The sequence below is a fragment of the Tachypleus tridentatus genome, chromosome 3 (assembly GCF_004210375.1).
Source record: "Tachypleus tridentatus isolate NWPU-2018 chromosome 3, ASM421037v1, whole genome shotgun sequence".
Classification (NCBI taxonomy): domain Eukaryota; kingdom Metazoa; phylum Arthropoda; class Merostomata; order Xiphosura; family Limulidae; genus Tachypleus; species Tachypleus tridentatus.
The window spans coordinates 21,023,629-21,036,405 of NC_134827.1; the positions used below are offsets into that span (position 1 = coordinate 21,023,629).

The 12,777-nt window shown below is 32.8% G+C and overlaps 1 pseudogene; it reads right to left on the reverse strand.

Moving 5' to 3' along the window:
* Positions 1-2,045: 2,045 nt before the first annotated feature.
* LOC143247933 (solute carrier family 23 member 1 pseudogene) lies at positions 2,046-2,863 on the reverse strand (annotated as a pseudogene).
* Between the last annotated feature and the right edge of the window lie 9,914 nt (positions 2,864-12,777).

Consider the following 12,777-nt stretch of genomic DNA (forward strand, 5'->3'; position numbering starts at 1 on the left):
TTGGTATAAAATTTGTCTCTCACCAAATCATTCATCGATTTTTGTTGCACGTCCGGTGAAACTGCTGACACCTGGATAAATTTTCTAAAGGTATTAGAAGTTCTTGGTAAATATAATAAAATATGAGATACTCTGAAAGCTAACCTTGTTTTCGCTGTTGGTATAGTTTTTATTACGTGATTTAACTTTGTAACTATACAAGACGAGATTTAGCTATTTGATACACAAGCGTTTATTTTCCACTTGCTCATTTGTCATTAAGTATTCAGCATAAAATATAATGTTATATATATATAAAGTAGATAATAATAATTGCTGTGATAGAAATGATACACTAACAGCATGATATTAATGTCAGGGATAGGAGTGTCATCATTTACTAGTGTTTTAATTCGTAGTTCTACCTATAAATAAGAAACTTAGATAATTGATGTTCAGAGATTATTAAATGCTATTAAATCAGTCGTTAGGTAAAATACTTGATAATTCTAATCTTTAATATACTCAGTAGTGAAACAAGAACGACCGTACCACGCCTCATTATATCAAACCGATTATACATTTGTACTAACTTACATGTTAATTGATGTAACTAAACAAAAGACGACTGTATTGTTACATTACAGAGTCAATTTTATGATTATTTTTCTTTTGAGATTTAAATCTTTTAAATGGTTTCACTTTACGAAAAAAAATATTCTGATCGAATGTTGGACTGATAGGAATGTACTTGAAAATTTTATATCCTTTAATTAGGTTCATGCCGAACGGAAGGTCATGGATTGAAGATGACGACAATGTCAACTCGTCACCTTTAGATCCATTATGTTCAAGGACTTGCATTCTTCATTTCATAAGTCCTCTTTCTTCGTCTGTCCCTGAAATTCATACATTCTTATTATATATTTTTAGTTTTGAAAGTAATTTAAATGTATTATTATTTCCGTTTATCAAAATGAAAAGTTTTTATTCATTTATATCTAATATTACATTTATAGTTAAAATGTTCCAATATTTTCACATATTTTTCCATGCGTTGCCTGTAGATATTACATCCCTCTCAGAACCATAAAAATATTGTGAATAGAACTTTCCATTTTCTTATACAGTTGTTTTTTTTCCTGATGCTTCTTTAATGCTCAGCTTTGAATAAAAATGTTTGATACTTCTCGATTGACATCCAAAAACAAACGAAACAAACTTTCCTCGATTCTACAGCTGTAATGATATGATACATAAAAGACAGAGAAATGACAGACAGTTAGTTTCTTATACGAAAGAGGTTATTTTAAATTTAAATTTGGTTTATTGTTAAGTACGATGACATACAACGAACTATCTAAACGGTGTCCACTTTAGATATTGAAATTTGATTTTTAGCGCTATAAGCTATCAGACTTAATGATAAGACTGTTTGTCTTTCACATGACATAAAGTGATCATTTTGTGAAACGAGAGAGAATAGGATTCATAAACATTTCACAACCAGACTTTGTTTGATGTTATTAAATAACAAATGTAAAAGTGAAAAATGGAAAGAGGTAGATGAGTTATCAAAACAGTCATGTTACAGGTGCAAGTTGATTTTTTCGTATTCGAAAGTAATGCAAAACAAAGTTGTTGTTGTTTTTTACATATTCTAAGAAAATAAAACTAACTGAATATTTTATGGCAACAAATAGTAATAAAACACTTAACGTAACACTTTAACAGTGTCACAAATCACATTGAAATGTAATCGATTTATTCACGAACCTTTGAAGGAATGTTCTCTTAGCTGGTATGGAATTGTCTAACACGAAGGTAATGAGTCCACTAACAAATACACTATTGTTCAATAGAACTGTAATGAGTTGGTTTGCTACGTCATTACCTAAACGAAATAATAAAAATATTTTTCTACATTTGGTATTCTGTATGTTTTGTAAATTGTAGATCATTGATTGAACTGTCTGTATTATCTTAATGATGGTTTTAGAAATTGTTTCATTAGTTTCAACAAATTTCCTTCTTCAAACTCCAGGCACACTCAAAACTGTACGTAACTATATCAACAGCACCTGGATGTCCCTTGAACCACTTTGGTATGGTAATGCCCATAAATAAGGATAATTCAACATTAAAAATATTTCTCGATGAGTGAAGGTCGATAAATTGACATTGGACAATCCAGCTTCTGTAACCATTGCAAACATAACACATGTGATTCCTCCAACAATGGGCCCCGGAATAGTGTTTATAAAGGCTTCAAACTTCCCCCAGAACTGCAAAAATCAACATGGTAACAGCACCATACTGAATGACTCGTTGATTAGCTACCTGTTGGTGTGAAAAATTGAGGAAAAGAAAAAGTGAAGTGAGTTTTATGTTTCTGAAATATCAGCGGTTACTATATTTACATAAGTTAAGTTTTTGAAATATCAGCAGTTATGATATACTTACACATGTATAATAACACAATAAATCCAAGCAGTTAACAATAATATTCAAAATTGAATACAAGTGCTCTAGTCTGTATTTGAAGGGCAGCACATGGGTATACTTTTATTCTTTTGATTGCTGCAATATTTTGACTGTAAGAAGTCATTCCACATTCAGATCCCCAAATTCCAGAAACGATACAGCAAATTCCTTCTGCAAATATTCCACGGTTTATGGCGCTAGGTGGAAGAGGAGGTGCGGAGGCTAGTTGTGCGCATGCGTAGTAATCTCCTACTGATTCCAATACCGATGCTAGTATTCCAGCAAGCATTCCGAAAACAGCACCGATACTGACTGTTGGTAAACCCCACTGTCCTGAAAGACTAAAATGAAGATGTAAATGGTCTACCTTTACTTCAAACGTAACATTCTTAACATACATATCGACTGCTTTAACAAAACACATGTACAATAAAACATCAAACTTTCAGATTATAACTTTCAATTAGTATATTTTTTATTTCAAGATAATGTGTGATCTTAATGATTTTATATTGTTCAGTGAACTTCACAATCAAATTAGTTTCACAACAATTGAAGTAATAACAAGTTTCTACATAGACAGAACTGATCAAAAGATAATTTGATCTCACTAATTACGTAAATAAAAAATCTAAATTTTAATCAACATTTGTATAACTACTTTACTGGATAAGAAAACCTAAACCATGGACAAGAGTATATCGTCTGAACACGAAGGTCAGTTCTGGCTGAGTTGGTTGGTCCTAGGGCACCTGCAGCAGTTGGTACGTTGCGGTAACTATGATAAGTAATATCTGAAAGTAGGCTTGGAATATTTGTTATTCAATATTCAAATGGTTTTTCTAACCCTATATATATATATATTTGTCCTTTATTAAAAATGTTTCAGCAGTTTATTTTAGCAGTGAAGTCTTTGTGAGAGGAAATTGGTTTACATACAAGCACAGGAATAATGCTTATTGAATATGTTGAAAACAAAATAGGTAACGTTTATCCAAATACTAAATAAAGAAACAAACATGAACAAACGCAAAATTAAAGAAGCCTTTCTTATACAACAACTCTAGCCCAAAATAAACCAATGCAAATGAACACCTTTATACCTATATTAATAAATATAATCAAAAATTTGAGCACGCCCCAGAATCCCTTCAAACTTGTGGTCAGCTATTGGTCAGTTACCTCTTTCTTTCTTTGTGAACCTAACTATGACCGAAGAAAGTCGAATAGATTTTTTTCCATCCATATTAGCCGTTTTTACATAAATATTTAACTTTTATTACAAATGTTTCAGCAATTTATATTAGCAGTGAATTATTTGTGATTAGAAATTGGTTTAGACAAAAGCGCAGGAATAATACTTATTGAATGTTCACTCTATAGTTAATTAGTAAAAGCTATTTAAAAAATACAGTTATAATAGTATAAATACGTGACACATAACAAAACAACAAAGTTACTTATAATGAAATAATGCTGTAATATTTATTTCATACATAAAATATAAACATGTGTGATCTTGCCTTTGTGGTATTTATTTTGTAATACGTTCCTTCTGGTTTCCATTTTGTTATATCTCGTATTATATATATATATTATATATTAAAGTTTTTGAGGTACTGGGAGAAGAGCACAAGAAGTAAAACTGTTCTGAGAAACAAACAACAACAAGATACAAATACTTCAATAGTAGGTTGTTAAAACACTGAATGCAAAACTGGAAGAGCTATTTAGTGCAACAGAGTTTATATGAATATTTAACAATAGTAATTAATATCAGTTTGATCTTAGCTGTTAATGTTCTCAAAGTTAACCTTTTTACAGTGTTATGTGAAGGGCTACCCTTACATTATCTATATCTTGAGCAGTAATCATGTCTCCCTGTGTTCCTTCACCAGTGTATTTGCCAAGAATGTACACATGTTGGTTTGCAGGGAAAAATGTCAAGTTTTCTAGTTAATTCTTAGGCAATAATTTTATGTCTTTTTTTTTCATTTTAAATAACGAAAATGTTAAGTAAAGGGATTGGAACCGACAACATGCAATTTTAAACGCATCAACCCCAGGCCATGTCAAGCTTCTTGAGTATGGTATAATGTATTATGTTACAAACTTCGGTTTTCCTCACAATTTACATTCATTCACTTTTTAAAAGATCAAAGAGAAAACGTTTCCTCTAAATATTGTTTTCAAAATCTGATTGAAAATGCGACGATTATTTACTAAATGTAAAAAATAATAAATTATAAGATTGATATATACGATACATTATTACGAAATAATGCTGTTGCCATTATTATAGAATAGTTTTACCTTAATTTGATTTGGATCTAAATAAAGTTTTCGTTTTGAAAGTCATTATGATGAAAACGGTTAGTCTGATTGAATGTTTACAAAGGAAAATATAGTTGTGATAAATGGAAAAGCAAGGCTATAACGAAGGTTGTTTAGGAGTTTACAACGATTTATTATTAAAGTTTTGATAAGTTAGAGATAAATTGGGTTGTTTATGTTGCAGGTAACCTTCACAGTGATTTGTGTGTTTGACGGAGAAAGTAGAATAATAATAATAATAAAGTATATTTCATATACTTGCAGGTTGGACAAGATACTTTCAATAGTCAACTGTGTAGCTTTGTACTAGAAACAAACAATTCTCCTTTTCTTTCAGATGGCGCTAAGGTTTCGCCTATGCCATACCGGGCCTTTCACTTATCAGTGCGATACCATAAAATATAAGCCCAACAGGGCCAGGTCGTAATCTGAGGGTCACAGGTTCGAATCCCCGTCGCATAAAACATGTTCGCTCTTTCAGCCGTGAAGACGTTATAATGTGACGGTCAATCCAAGTATTCTTTAATAAAAGAGTAGCCAAAGTGTTTGCGGTGGGTTGTAATGGCTATCTGCCTTTTATCTAATCTTAAACTGCTAAATTAGCGATGGCTAGCGCAAATAGCTTTCGTGTAACTTTGCGCGATATTCATACAAAGCCATAAAATAATCAATATTTTACACATAAAAGCTTCACTTGAGTATAACAAGTTTGTCTATAATAATAACAAAACACCATTAATAAGTTTATTATAAAACAAGAATTACATAATTGCTATTCCCCAGTTTTTACTAGCTGTAAAAGTTGCTTCTTTGAAGAGAGAAAGTCCTACCAACGATATGGTAGGGACTATCACTAAAGGTTTCAAACACTGAAGTATAATTCCTTTACACCTGTAAGCCCCATAACCATTTCAAAGATGGATGCCCCAATGATAGCGCCTTGTATCTACACAAATATATCAAGACTTACATTTTAAATGATGCAAAGATATATTATAGATTATTGAATTTAATGTATGTAAGATATTTGCTGTTAAACATATATTTTATATCTATATTTGTTCCATTTTAATGCATGATACATACATTTGCTTAAATTAAACATATACATGGTGTTCAGAAAGTCACGGTGCAGTTTTATATGTTAATAAATAAATAAGTGCACAGTGACTTTTCGAATACCCTGTATTTAAAAATGCAAAATTTACGAAATATTTGTAACGAAAAAATACAATGAAGATTTAAAACTCAAGTTTGAGTGTAACGACATATAGGTATTTTATTAATATAAGTCTTGAAACTGTGTTCTGAATAAAATTGTGAATAAAAACTTTGTTGATATTAAAAACTCAATATTCATTTCAAAAGAATTATCATCGTAAATAATCACTGAAGTATTCAACTTAACTGATGTTGATAGTCTCTAAACATCCAATATTGATTAACAAAAATCAAACAATATTTCAATAATGTTACAACAATTTACAAAAAAAAAACAAGCTGGAAAAAGTTGAAGTAATTTGTAACGATGTAATTTATCTGTTCAATACATAGTTAGTTAATATAGTGTTATAAATCAAAAGGAGTGGTTCAGGTTATAATGTTACATGAACCAAGTAAAGATTTAATACAAGTTACTGTTCATATAGATGAATAAAACATTCTAAAATTACCTTACGATCGTAAACTGGATTGTCCCACACATCAAAGGATTTTACGTTTACTTCAAGATGCAACATGTTCAGAAGATGGATGGGATACATGAAGCGCAGCTCTATGAAACTGTGTATAAATGATCTTTCTAACGTAAGTTTACCTGTTGATTGTACTAATAATGTTATACACATGTCTAGGTTGCTGTGTTCTTGAGACGTAAAGATAAGAGGTGGAAGGACGTAATATCACCGGAAGTGACAAAACTATTTCTCTTTTAGTTGTTTCTTTTTGAATTTCTTGCAAAGCTTCACAAAGCCTCTCTTCGCTAGCCGTCCCAAATTTAGTACTGTAATATAAGAGGGAAGGAAGCTAGTCATAAACACCAACCGCCAATTATTGAGTTGCTCTTTTACCAACGAGTTGGAAAAATCCAAAATATCCTCCCAGCTACGATAAATCGTCGCTAATCAGTGCAGAGTTAAATAATTTTTGGGCACTGTTGAAAAGCAACGTTTTATGCGTTGAGATAGACAGAGCACATAATGTATACAGAAATGTAAATATCATATATATATAAACAGGTCCACATATTAGTAACAAGAGATAATCCTCAGTAGCCGCAGCACTTGATATTCCTTCAGACAGGTTTAGAGCAAAATAATCTATGACATCTTCTCTTTGTTTCTTTATTTCCTACTTTTCTGTGCGCCAACAATACCGAATGTTTCATCGTGTATTCACGATTTGATTTTATTACTTATCAAGATCTCTACCAGGGTACCCTCAATTTGAAATCCTTTTAGGCGGGATTAAAGTGATCTATGAGATCTACGGTGTGGTTAAATATATCAATTGAAATGGATTAACTTCATGGGTCTAAAACTGTAATTTCATCTGAAATCTGTCAAGAGACTACTGAGCCATCATTAAATGCTTTTTGCTTGAAAATTGAAGTGAAATATCCTAGTATAGCCCGGGGACAAAAAAACAACGATAAGTTGTGTGCTCTTCCCAACAGGAGGTGTTCAGAAACAATACTTTGGTTTAAAATTTAGCACAACGTTACACAATGGGCTGTTTGTGCTCGAAATATGGTTAATGGAGGTGTGAGTCTGCTCACATATCTCTGTGCTTCTGGGACGCGGAACAGACCATCTTCTTCAGCCCCGCGTGTGAATTTCCTTAACAGAGAGGGTTGTTGTCTGCCAACCATATTGAACGTATAAATGTTTTATATATTTTAAGAATTGTGTCTGGTGAACAGTCATTGTGCTTACCAGCGATGATTTAATGTGACTGGTGTATTTAAAGCTAATTCGTTAAGCACATTAATACCAAAAGCACATAAATACCAAAACCAGAAAAAGTTCACTATGTTTGAAGTGTTGAAGGTTCAGCATGCAGATATTTTCAGAGCCTTAATGTAAAGATTGAGACGCTTAACATAAAAAGCTGGTCTGTACAAACATAGTTACACACGTAATTCCATCTGCTTACAGCAGGTTTCAAAAGAAGTTACGAAGACTCACCATCTTCTTTGTACAGCTAAATACGTTTGCATCTCACACTCTGGCAAAGTAGCATGTTTGCGGACTTTCAACGCTAAAAACCGGGTATCGATACCCGAAATGGACAGAGCACATACAGATAGCATTTTGTGCTGAAAAACAAACAACATCTATCGTTGCCAAAGTATATTCTCTAAACATAAGTTTTAGTCCTATCCCTATAATATATTTAAAAGTAATGCCTCTATCTGACAAACTCGGCTGTTTAAACTGTTTTGTTTGGTCAATCCACCCAAAATTCAAATGGTTGTATTTAGAAAACGATGATGCAAACAACAGATCACTCTTTTTGCAGTAAGTAGTTCTAGTACTTGGTTTCAACCAGATTTTGGAAAATATATATATATATTTCAGACAAGCTTGAAAAGCACATGTAATCATTAACTATAATTACATTTCAATTAAACCTCACTATGTCTTAAATTTGTAATACTGCAGAGCCAAGTAGGTCAAGATTAATATTACTTCAATTATTATATTTTAATGATCATCTGAGTTCAGATGTATTTTATTTTGTGTTTTATACTTTTTATTTATGGTCAGTTTGTTCCAATTTTTCTTCATTTTTTTATCATATTTGAGTGACATTGAACTTGAACAAGAAAGCAATAGTTTGAATTATGATATATTGAATTTAAAATTTGTTGATATTTTTTTTTGTTTCAAAAGAGCTAACAATAAATTAATTGTTCAATCAGAGGTTGATTTTAAATGGTTCAGCAGTAACTATGAAAACTTATAGCACTGAAACCTGAGTTTCGATACCAGTGGTCAGCACAGCATAGATATCTCATATTAAAACTTTGTACAATTAACTGCAGACAAAAGAGAAAAAATACTTAGATTTATGTCTCGCCCACTTCATTCCAATTATTCTTTTTAACGCATTCAATCGAAATATACGATCGTTTGTGTTTTTGTTTAAGATTTCCCGTAAATACACACGAGGGTTATTAGCGATATCCGTCCCTAATTTGACAGTGAAAGAATAGAGGGAAAGTAGCTTGTCATCAACACTCAACGCCAATTCATAAGTCACTTTTTATCAACGAAGAGTAGGATTGACAGCAACGGCTAAAAACGCGAGTCTCTTTGATGTTACGTGATTCGAACCCTTATCTGTAGTTTATGAATCAAGTGCCTTAACCACCTGGCCATGTTGGTCCGTCATCTATAATTGACTAATTAAAAAGAATCTGATGAAATATCTGCACTTTCCTGAGATTTTTATTATAAGTATTAGGTTTATTGGCTCTGTTGGTTACCCTACTTTTGACATTTGAAACGAATAACTTTGGAGCCAATAAGTGCAGATTACCAGTCTGGTATTGAAAGAAAGGCCTTATTATCATGCAGCAAACAATTTATATATGTATATATATATTAAAAATTGTATCGTTACGTTCCTCTAACCTGAAATTCATAATGACCTAATTAGGATGAATGTGAACATGTATCGTGATAATTCTTATAAAACTATATTTGTAGTATTAACATCTCAGAAATATAATTAGAGTTAAATATTATTGCTGTTTAAACACTAACGTGTTGACTTGACACGCAAGCATTAAAGGAATCTGCTTATTAGTTTTATTTTTTAGTGTTTGAACATAAAGCATTAATCTGCGACTTTCAATCATTGAAATCTGAAACCTGGTGACACGTGTGTCGTCACTTATACATAGTCTCGATGTAGGAAAGCGCAAAAATCACTTTTCTGCCACACCTTTAGCGAACTTTTTCATAGAGAGGTAAATAACCTAAATATATGTAAACTAAACCCAGTCATGATGACGGTTTACATTTTATGCAGACAAATCAGGCTAGAACGTTCTTTGAGAATACTACATGCCTAGCTCCAACGGTTTTGGAAATGTTGAAGGTTAGAACATGATACGGAGATTATTTTATAAGTATTATAATCAGCTTTACTTTGCTGAGTGACGATGGCCAAAAGTAATTTTATCACAGATATTTCGTAATAAGGAAGCAACTTTATGTTATACACAGGGTTAAATGGCACTTTTGATGAACGGGCCTAAGCAAAACATCGTCTTCATTGCGCCTTAGAACGAAAACCAGAAACATTTGTGTAGGTTACAGTTTTAAAAACTATTAAACCTGTTTCAAGTATTCAAGCATATTAGACAACCCAGATAATACATTTATGAGATGATTTAACTGCTTCTTACATCCAATCTCATGGTTGTTGTTTGTTTATTTTATTTCGATAGATAACTATGTGTAACAAATTCAAATGTAATTACAATTATTTTGAAAGTATAAACTAACGGGGAATTCAACAAGGGAGAAGGCTCATGAAATAAGGTACATTTATTTTATTAAAAACATTAACTCTTAAATTTAATCCACTTTTGATGAATATTCATCTGGTTTCTGGGTTCCATTTACAAAGCATTGAACAATATGGATTTTACTCAATAATTCGCTAATGGTAAATCGTTAAAAAAGCTTAACAATCACACGACTTAATGTTCCTGTTCTTGACAACATAAAACAAGAGATACTCTAGATTTGTATGGATTATTTGGATAAGTAGAATACTTTAATATTATTTATTAGTTAGAGGTTCTGTCTAATCAAGAAAGAAATTTACAAACTTTATATACTGAAGATAACCTAAGGTTGTTATTGTATGGTAAAGATTTGTGTATAGATTATTTTAGCTGTTATTTAAAACACTTTATTTTTACTTTCGGTATAAAATATGGTATGTTTGATTTTTATAGCATTATCGATCAACTAAGAAAGTGTACCCAATGCTGGATGAACTTGAAAGACGAACACAATATTAGTTTAAGCTCTTAGCTCTTACTCACATTTGTGTTGGTAAATCTAACGTTTTCAGGCAAAAATAAACAAATTCAGAGTTACAGTTACTGTGAATAATAAAGAAAACACAAAATATAATAAATAGAGAATTTGAGCTTGACATGACTTGTTGGTTAGGATGCTGGACTCGCGAGAAAGGACGCGAATTCAAGTCCTGTTTCCGAACATGCTCGTCGTATCTGGTTGCAGTTTGAGCCTGTAATCTTGCTTTTGCCCATCATGATTAGGTGTTTAAAGCGCTTTATTCACAATTTGAGAATCGCTGGCTAGAATCCTAGCCTCACCGAACATGCTCGTCCTTTCAACCATAGGGGCGTTATAAAATCATGATCAATCCCATTTCTGATTGTAAGACAGTAGCTCAAGAGTTGTTGGTGGGTGCTAATGACTAGCTCCCTTTCTTTTAATCTTTTCATTCATTCATTCATTCATTCACCACTCGACTCCATCAAGGAACATAGGGCCGCAATCACTTGCGGATTCTTTAACAGGTTTTTAAGTGAGTAGGTTGTTAGTCCACTGCACCGAGCCGTCCCTAATTTAGTAGTGTAAGACTAGAGGGAAGGAAGCTAGTCATCACCACCCACTGCCAATTCTTGGGCTACTCTTTTACCAACGAATAGTGAGATTGACCGTAACATTATAACGCCCCCACGGCTGGGAGGGCGAGCATGTTTGGCGCGACGCGGGCGCGAACCCGCGATCCTCGGATTACGAGTCGCACGCCTTAACACGCTTGTCCATGCCGAGCCCTTTTAATCTTTTACTGTTAACTTCAAGATTGCTAGCACAGGTAGAGCACTGTATTGTGTAATGAACGAATTTAATATTGCACCAGTGCCAATTAATAATATCATATTCAGATCTGCTTATATCAGGTCATCCATTAAGTAACGCAGGATTTTCGGTTCAGAAAAATAGAAATAATTTCAAACGCTTTTAATGTTATTTAATCAATAATGTACCTTCCATTATTATTAATTACTTCCTGCCAACGATTCACAAGCTTCTGAATGCCACTTCTATAAAATTCTTAGCATTTGGAGGAAAACAACGTAGAGAGAGTTGTTTTGACATCTTCACGTGTTCCAAGCTCTTTTCCATCAAGATAGTTCTCCAAACTTCGAAATAGATTGTAGTCAGATGGAGACAATGTTTGAAAAATAAAGAAGATGTGGAAGTTTTCCCAGTCTATTGTTTCAATCTTTGAATATGTGAACCTTGATGTGTGAGGCCGTGCTTTATCCTGGAGTAACACAACACCCGAAAGACTGATCAAAACAGGCCTCTTTTATTTCAGTGCAACATTCAAGTGCTCTGACTGTTGACAATAGAAGTCTGATGTAATCGCTACATTGAGTGGCAGCAACTCAAAATGGATCGTATCAACAATATCCCACCGAACACTTAACAAGACTTTCCTATGGTGGAGGTCCATTTTGGGCTGTTCTATAGCCAGTTTATCTGCACTTAGCCATTGTATGCGGCGTTCAACATTTTCATAATATTTCCATTTTTTATCTCTAATCACTAACCTGTCCAAAAAAGGTGAGTTACCTTTACGAGAGTGTAGAGAAGTGCAAAGTTCACTCTTTCTCGAATGTTGACTTCTGTCAACTCAAGGGGGATACATTTTCTAGGTGTTGACATTTTTCTAAGCTGTTGCAGATGACGGTGAACTGTTAAATGGGTTGAATTAAGCTTCTGTGTTAGTTATTTTACTGTTACAGCACAATCTTCTTCAAGTGCAGCCAGCAGTAAGTCATCATTAAACTCAACAGGATGACCTGAACGTAGCGCATTACTTAAGCTGTAGTTATTTGATTTGAACCTCTGAAACCATCTTCGACATTTTCTTTCATTAACAAACTCCACACCATAAACACCTTGAATGTTTCATGTA